We start from the raw sequence: 9025 nt of genomic DNA on the forward strand, positions 1-9025 counted from the left end.
ATCAAACTGAATTAAAAAGTAAATTAAACTTGTTTTAAAACATCAAATTAAAAAGTAAACAAAACAAAATAAAGCAAAACATTTGACATGATTGAACTTGGACTCTTAATGACTTCAATAATTCAATACAAAATTAATTTTGTCAACTGGATCCCAGTTGATTCCAGTTGATACCAGTTGATTCCATTTGGACGAATTCCAGTTGATACCAGTTGATTCCAGGTTCCAATTTCCATATTGAAACCAGTTGCCTTAACTGGAACCAGCTGGTACCAGTACCAGTTAGCTAACTGGTTTTTCGACCCGGGATACATGTTGGTGAGGATCTTGGTCGTCCTTGTCGTTGCCTGTTGGTTCGAAGTCGTCGATGGAAGCGAATGTGAGTCTACGTACGCCTACATGGAGAGCAGTACGAGCTCGGACCGAGGTAAAATGCTTTCCGGTCATCTCGTAAGAAATGTCACCGGAGCAGTGGCGTATCTAGGGAAAATGGCGCCCGGGGCAAGCACGAAAATTGCGCCCCTAATTTCTGAAAAAGTGTTCAACCCCACCACCATCCCGGTAGGGACTTTCAACAAAGTCCACAATATGATGCTTTTTCAAGCACTTAAAAGGGATTTTGGCGAGCGAGCTGAAAACTTTTGTATTTCAGCTTACAAAACATGGAATTCTTGTCATTTTTTGCTTACCAAATCTTACAATTCTGATTAAGATATAGTGACGGCCATATAGATAACGATTTATACCAAAAAACTGAGGACTTTAAAAGATACTATAAATTAGTGCGTGCGAGTGAGCTGAAATTTGTTTATATCCTCGTCATCATCACGTATTGTTCTTATCTTTTTTATATAAATTCTGGCGAGCGAGCGCAGCGAGCGAGCGGAAAATTTTTGTATTTCAGCTCTTAAAACATGGAATCCTTGTCATTCTTTTGCTTATTAAACCTCACAATTATAGTGACGACCTTATAGATAACGATTTATACCAACAAACTAAGGACTTGAAAAATACTCTAAATTAGTACGAGCGAGTGAGCCGAAATTTGTATATTTCTGCGTCATCATTACGTTTTTTTCTTATCTTTTTTGATTTTTTTTGCGCCCCCCTCCCCCGTATGTTCGAAACCGTTGGCGTCCTCTTTTGATCCAATCGGCGATCGCTTCAGAACGAATGAAATTGCAGTCGCTGCTCCGTGTAACATTTTTCCTGCTAAGTATAAAATGACATGAGTGAACACAATAGACATTATCATTTTGTCCGCGTTATCGTCACGTTTTGTTCTTATCTTCTTCTCTTGTTTTTATACAAATTTTGGCGAGCGAGCGCAGCGAGCGAGCCGAAAATTTTTGTATATCAGCTTACAAATCATGAAACTCTTGTCTTTTTTTGCTTATTAAATCTTACAATTCTAATCAAGATATAGTGACGGCCTTATAGATAACGATTTATACCAACAAAATGAGGACTTGAAAAAAATACTCTAAATTAGTACGAGCGAGTGAGCCGAAATTTGTATATTTCCCCGTCATCATTACGTTTTGTTGTTATCTTGTTTGATTCGGGTTTTTTTGCGCCCCCCCCCCCCCCGTATGTTCGAAACCGTTGGCGCCTTCTTTTGATCTAATTGGCGATCGCTTCAGAACGAAATTGCAGCCGCTGCTCCGTGAAACATTTTGCCTGCTAGATGTAAAATGACATGTGTGAACACAATAGACACTGTCATTTTGTCATCATCACGTTTTGTTCTTACCTTCTTTTTTATATAGATTTTGGCGAGCGAGCGCAGCGAGCGAGCCGAAAATTTTTGTATTTCAGCTCACAGAACATGGAATTTTTGTGTGAACACAATAAACATTGTCATTTTGTCCGCGTCATCATCATGTTTTGTTTTTATCTTGTTTGATTTGGTTTTCTGCCCCCCCCCCTTCTCCCTCCCCCCTTCCGGGCGAGTTTTTTTTTTTTTTTCTTCTATTCTTCTCCTTTTCTTTTTTTTTTTCTTCTCCTTCTTTTTTTTTCCCTTTTTTTCCTTCTTCTTCTCCGTTTTTTTTCCGTTTTTTTGCGCCCCCAAGGAGTGGCGCCCGGGGCACGTGCCCCCCTTGCCCCCCCCCCCCCCTAGATACGCCACTGCACCGGAGTGCGGTCGATCGGGGAGTGCCTGGCGATTTGTCTTCGTCAGGGTGCTAACTGTCAGTCCTTCAACTTCGCCTCAAGTCTCCGTGTCTGTCATGTCAACGACGGCACTAAATCGGATCATCCCAACGACTTCGTGTCCGACAGCGATTTCATCTATTACGGCCCATCATCGTCACATTGGCTGGTATTAAGTGTCACATTCCATCGGTAACAATGTCCAGAGCAGAAAAACTTACAATGAAACGATGCTATGAGTATTGATGTTCATGTTCACCACTTTTATTACATAAAAAACATATGGGTAATATCAAAGAAAGACAAACAAAGCAAAGCCCCTCCCGTTGGAAAGGATGAACATTTAAAAGAGAGAGAGAGAGAGAGAGATAATTCCCATCTTTCCATATAATGCCGCAAACGTAAATCTGTAAATTGGTCTGATATTGATTAATATTTTACTGTTCTGTTTGTTTCCATTTTGTTAACTGTCCTCTGTTATCAGAGCCAACTCAGACATCCAGTGGATTCACTTTTAATTTTATCTCTGTTTTTCTTTTTTTTTTTTGGGGGGGGGGGGAGGGGGTTGTCCTCCGTCAAGGAATTTACTGTTTATGATGTTTTTTGTTCAATAGGACGACCAGGCCCTGTGCTCTGACGACACGTCCTGCTACAACTCGGCCACTTGCACCGAATACTGCCACCCGCCGTGGTTCAAGTGCGACTGTCCCAGCGACTTTAAGGGACAACACTGCACGCTGTGTACGTACAGATTGAATTGTCGTGGAAAGATTTATTTCATTATGTTGGCGTAACGTCAACTTGAAAACTCATCTAGGGAGTGAAACTCATGATAAGTCGTCATAAATCTGTTCAATCGTTGAAAAGGTATTCACATTAAACCATTTTGGATATCACTTTCTCAGATCTTCTTTCCGATTTGAAAAGCAGTTGCCCTCAAATGTGACGATAATATTCCCTCGTAATCGCTGCGCAAAGCACGACGAAAAGTTTCAATAGGCTTTTAGTTTTCATCAGTGATGCTCGTTATGGGCAGGAAACCATTCACTTGACAAGGAAAATGGACAACCTCTCAAGATAATGGCAAAATGATGATTAGCTTTCAAAGGCTTGCTTCTTGACACGTGAGAAACGACCCTTGCAAGGCAGTGTATGGATAAGTGAAGCTTAGTAGTGGTAGTGGTCCAGTTGTCCAGGGGGGTAACTAGGGTAAGTGCCCTAGAACCATCCAGTGACTGGGGTAATAATAGTCTGTAAAGTGGATTGAAATAATAACAAGTCTGAAATGCGATATGTGAAAACTAGCTATTATTATTATCCTTGGATAAGATGTTTTATTCTCGTTGCCCTTCTTGGTCCATGTGTATAGATCGGTATAAAATGAACAATGCTATATCTAGAATGATGAAATATACATGTGTGGCATGTATAAACTTTCTGTACACTTGAGATGCTACTCTAATTAAAGAAGAGCTGCTATCATTTTTTTTTTCAATCTATAACATGTGGTACTATCATTGCTATTATTTTATCATTTCCATATTGGGTTTTGTGGGTTTTACCATAAGCTAAGTTACGGCACTTTTTCTAAGATGCGCAGAAAAAGTAATTATTGCTTGTTTACGAACTATTTTACAAACAAAAGATATTTTTCATAATAATCTCGTGTTCCCACAACATGTAAGCCGTCCATTACGATGGCATTGCCTCAAACTGCAAGGATTACTACAACGCTGGACACACCACCAACGGAGTGCTCCAGATCAACCCAGGCGGCTCCGGGGCGTTCGACGTCTACTGCGATATGGACACAGACGGAGGGGGTTGGACCATATTCCAGGTCAGTTTGATTTGAATATGAACAAAGTCAATTTTAGGTAAAACAGGCTGATCATGTATGAAATAAAATATTAAAACTGTAGATATGAAAACTATATAATGTTATGTGTGTGTGTGCGTGCGTGTGTGTACGCTGTACGGTATATACGAGCAACATTATATTATTGATAAAAAAAAAAAATATATAGGTGTAATGCCGCACCCCTGGCAAACAAAATTTAATTAACAGTGCGATTATAACACCATTAAATTACTTGTATTAGCAAATACAAAAAACAAAATAATAATTTATTGTCCTCCATTTATTGACAATGGCATTATCACTCTTGAGTGACAAATCGTAGAAATTTCTCTCATTTCCTTGAATCTCTATAAATCAGGTTAACATCGGAAATATGAATGCCAGCATATTTTGCTTCAATAATATAAAGCTTTACTCCACACTGTAAAGTTGAAAACAAGTATTGGCGTTTGATTTACCATGAGTATATAATTTGTGGCGGTTGATGATTTTAGATAGGATGTTTGTATATTCATTTATATTATTAGTAAAGTTTTTTTTTTGGAGTGTTAAGATTTTATGTTTAGGTTTATATAAAGAAAAAAAGAATTTGAGATTTAGTTTATTGAATTATGTTAGATGTGGTGTTATAGGATTTGGTATTGTTAATTGTTGTTATTTTTACTGAGAAAGTTAAAGTAGAGTTTTTGGAGAAGAAGTTAAGAAGATGTAAAGTGAATTAATGGTAATGGAGTAAAAGAAAGGTATAAGAAAAGCAGGGGGAAGGCAGAGAGAGGGAGGGAGAGAGAAGATAGAGAGAATGAGGGAGGGAGGGAGAGAGGGAAAGGTTTTATGAGAACGATTTATATAAAACGTATAAAGAAATGAAAATAATAGAATAAGATGAAAAGTTTTATTATTTTGACAATAAGGTATGTTTTGAAATGAAATATATGTATTGCATATTTTAATTTGTTTGTGTATAAATGTATCTTTGGTAAAGATTTTTTTTTTTTTGTGAGTACATAACTGTGACTGAGTGTGTGTGTTTTTTTTTTTTTTTTTTACAATGTATGATGTATTTACATGTTTTTCTGTATTGTCCTTTGTCTTTGCCTTGTGCCTCCTGTTCAATCCAGGAGACAACCTAGGCCTTTCATGTTACATTGTTTATTGTTTATTGATATAATAAAGAATGCTGAACAACAACGTTAACCCACTCCATACTGAATTCTGAAATTCGAAATTCGAATGGACATGGGATCTTATTCTTTTATCATACTGCAGAAACGCCAAGACGGTTCCCAAGAGTTTTACCTGGGATGGTCAGATTACGTGAATGGCTTCGGGTCTGTAAACGGCGAGTACTGGCTCGGACTCGAAAGGCTCTATCGCCTGGCATCTAGTACTGTGGTCCTACGGGTAGATCTACAGGACTGGAACTACAACTGGTACTAGGCTCAGTACTACTTCTACTCACACGCAAGCAGTGACTAGTAAGTTTCTTGTTTCCTTTGCAGATTTCCCATCACTTTAATGCTCATCGCAGCGTCAATCTAGAGCTTTTTCCAAGTCTTTTTTTTTCTTTTTGAAAGGTGTAGCATGCACTGATCCAGCAGAGTTCCGATAACTACAAATAAAAGCCGAAAACGAGAAGCCTGCATTAAGAAAGACAAGCAGACATAGACTCCAGTATAGCGACAGAGAGAAATAAAAAGGTCAATTGAAAGGTTGCAAGCTGTAGTGTATACCTGATACATCATATCTGATAGTCTTTGATGAAGATACAAAACATACAGCTTAAAATACCGGATGGAGTTCGTGCGCATCAGATTTTTGATATATGCACGGTGTACATTAAAAATTTTCCTCAGCAGCCGATTTAATTTATAATGATCAGAATCACCGAAGTGAAATATTAAATTGCAAACGATGGGCGGAATAACACATGCCGAAAAAAATTCCGATTAGTATATAAACACAAACCTGCATTTATGGTAAAGTTCATATATTTACCAGACAAGATAATGCCCATTTTTGTTGGTTCGTTCAAACAGCTATCGCGGTTATTTTTGGAGCTACTATGGTACTCGCTGGGGACTCCTTGTCTGGTCACAACGGCTATCAGTTCTCCACCTACGATGCTGACCACGACGGGTGGGGCGGAAATTGCGCTTACTCTTACCACGGGGCCTGGTGGTACACCTCATGCCACTCCAGCAACCTGAATGGCTACTATATCAACGGCCGTGTGGTATCACCTGCACGGACACAACTACGGCCTCATGAGGACGGAGATGAAAATTCGGGTTTGGAAAATAAGAGGACAGCCTGACATGCTATCCGCAGGTTCATTTTTTGTCATCCCGACAAATGATTCAAGGAGACAAAATTGCATTGACATGTGTTACCACTGGACCAAAAAGGCAAAAGCGAGAGATTTTCAGAGTTTGCTCGTTTTGACCGAAGGAGACGATGATTACGGCTTTATAGCTTGACGTCTCAAAACAGAGACAATAATTAGTGATTTGGTAGTGCCAAAGTATACGTGTTACATGCTAGGAATGTAGAACTGTAGAACTATACTGTAAAACTCTTTGTTCTTCTGTTTCAGAAAGATACATTCCAACCACTCAGCTCACTGTTACACCAGTAATGTAACTGTATTTTGGCATCTTTGTTTCCCTTCTAAAGGTTAAAGGGATGGTCTAGTATTGGTTGAGATGAGGATTCAGCTTTTAACTTTTTGCGAGATACTTAGAAACCATTTTATAAAATGCTAAAGAGCATATAATTCTAAGAGGAATCCAAAGTTTATTTTTGATGAAAATCGGTTTTGAAATGGCTGAGATCTCAAGAAACAAAGTCAAACAAAGCGATCCTAAAGTAAAAGGTGGGTTCCACCTTTTATGAGGATCTCTTTGTTTTTGATATCTCAGCCAGTTCAAAACCAATTTTAATCAAATAAACTTTGAATTTTTCTTAGAATTATATGCTCTTTCATGTTTTTTAAGATGTTTCTCATTATCTAAAACAAAAATCCTCATCAAAAACGTTGGAAACCTGAAGCCCACTCTCAATCAAAACTATACCAACCCTTTAATACTTTAGTAAATACAATTCTGAAATGAAGTTGTGACAAGCTTTTGACAAATTGTTTTATATCACAGCGTGTAAAATACATCACACAAGTCAGAAACTCAGCGTGTAAAATAGACTGTGTATCAATTATTATAAATATATATATCTATATCCAAGTTTGAATTTCATGTAAAGAAAGAGATGATGTGGGTGTATGAAGTTTGCTCCAAATGTGTTTTGTACAATAACGTATGGAGGTAGTACTGACGCACAGCTTGCGCATATTATATGCACACGTATATGATAAAGGAATATTCAACTTTAAGAGGATTATGTGTTGACACTGTCCTGACATTACCGCGGGAGTCGGAATTTCTCCAAGCGAGTATAATAACAATTTTTAGAAACGCTCAGCACTAAGGTAAGTGTTGTTTCTTGGGGAAAATGTAATTCCCAAGGGAACTTTTAAGTGTTGATAACATTACAACGATAGACACGGTATATTGTGATATATATTATTATGGTCTACATACAAATGCCCCACCAACCATTTTTTTCTTCCAGTTCCGTTGGCAGCCAGTCAAATTCTGGAATCACATTATCATTACCCGACATGCCTGACGTGACGTCAGGTCGTGTAACGATTTCGATCCTCGCTGCATCAGCCACGTGATGGCACTATGACCAATCACCGACCCGTATTCATGTAGACCACTTTGATATCACCTTATAATATGGCATTGTGAAGTCTACTCCTCCCAAATGCCAGTGAGCATGGTGAGAGAGATTCTGGTAAGTTTCCTAAAGAGGTGTGCTCAGATGTGTTTGAAACTCAGAGAAGAAGGATTCAGTATGAAAGAGAGAAGAAAGACACTAATACGGGTTGGTAGCACTTCAAAAGATACGTTATTTTCCTATTGTTACCCTGGAAGGTCCCAACAATTCATCTTATTAGGCGCGGTCAGACTGGCAAAAGATCGAGAAGTTTAAGATCGCGAAGTTTGGGCCATTGACACGCGCGCAAGCAAGAGTGCGCCGTCCGATGGCTAGTGATTGTGACGTAACAATGCCCATCTGTACATGACAATGGCCTCGCGCTTCGGAGGCACCGCCCGCAAACAGATCGAGAAGTTTCGCGGGAAGTTTCGCGGGAAGTTTGCGGTCACACTGGCAAAACTTCGAGATCTTAAAGATCGCGATCTTAAACTTCGCGATCTTTTGCCAGTCTGACCGCGCCTATTGATTTCTGCTAAACGTGAGTTGTTACTATTCACGTCTACGTTGAGTGGCCGGAGTGATCAATAATCCTCAGTGGTGTTCAATGTATTCATATTGTGTGGGAAGTCTGCTGTTTCGATATTTTTCGGCTAGATAGCTACCTTCAGCTTCTCATCGTGAAGTGATCATCAGATCAGGAGATTTCCATCTTAAACGTTTTGAGTTTTCACCATTTCGTAGTTATACTCTGATATTTTCTCGTTGGAGCAATAGAGCAGGTGCCATACTTAATACCTTGACGCCAGCCGGGGACAAACACGAAATAAAGTTTTTTTTTTCTTTTTTTTTCTTTTTTTTTATACAGCTATAAAGTGGAAAGTGTCATTTCCTCCCAAATGTCTTGCAGAAATGTAAGCATTTTATCACGAGTGAAATAGATGCAAGCAATATATCTTCTATGTGTTTTCAGACCCAGAGTATCGCCAAATAGGCGGATCTTATCCTATGGTGTAGCAGAGGTTATGACCAGCATTTGAGAACAAGCTTTATGTACTCTCTGAGGTCGGAGCTATGCGTCATAAAGAGTTGAAGCATACCCCCTATAAGTATGATAAATCATTCAACTCTTTTTTAGACTTTTTTTTTTTTTTGCTGTCCCCGCAGATTTCGTCCAAATCCGTTCCAGGCAAAAAGGTGTCGCTAACAGACGTCCAAACGGACAAACGAACAAATTGA

The 9025-nt window shown here is 38.8% G+C and overlaps 1 pseudogene; it reads left to right on the forward strand.

The window, feature by feature from the left end:
• The first annotated feature begins 312 nt into the window (after nucleotides 1-312).
• On the forward strand, nucleotides 313-9025 carry LOC140238333 (techylectin-5B-like; annotated as a pseudogene).

Source organism: Diadema setosum, chromosome 14, assembly GCF_964275005.1.
Source record: "Diadema setosum chromosome 14, eeDiaSeto1, whole genome shotgun sequence".
Taxonomy (NCBI): Eukaryota; Metazoa; Echinodermata; class Echinoidea; order Diadematoida; family Diadematidae; genus Diadema; species Diadema setosum.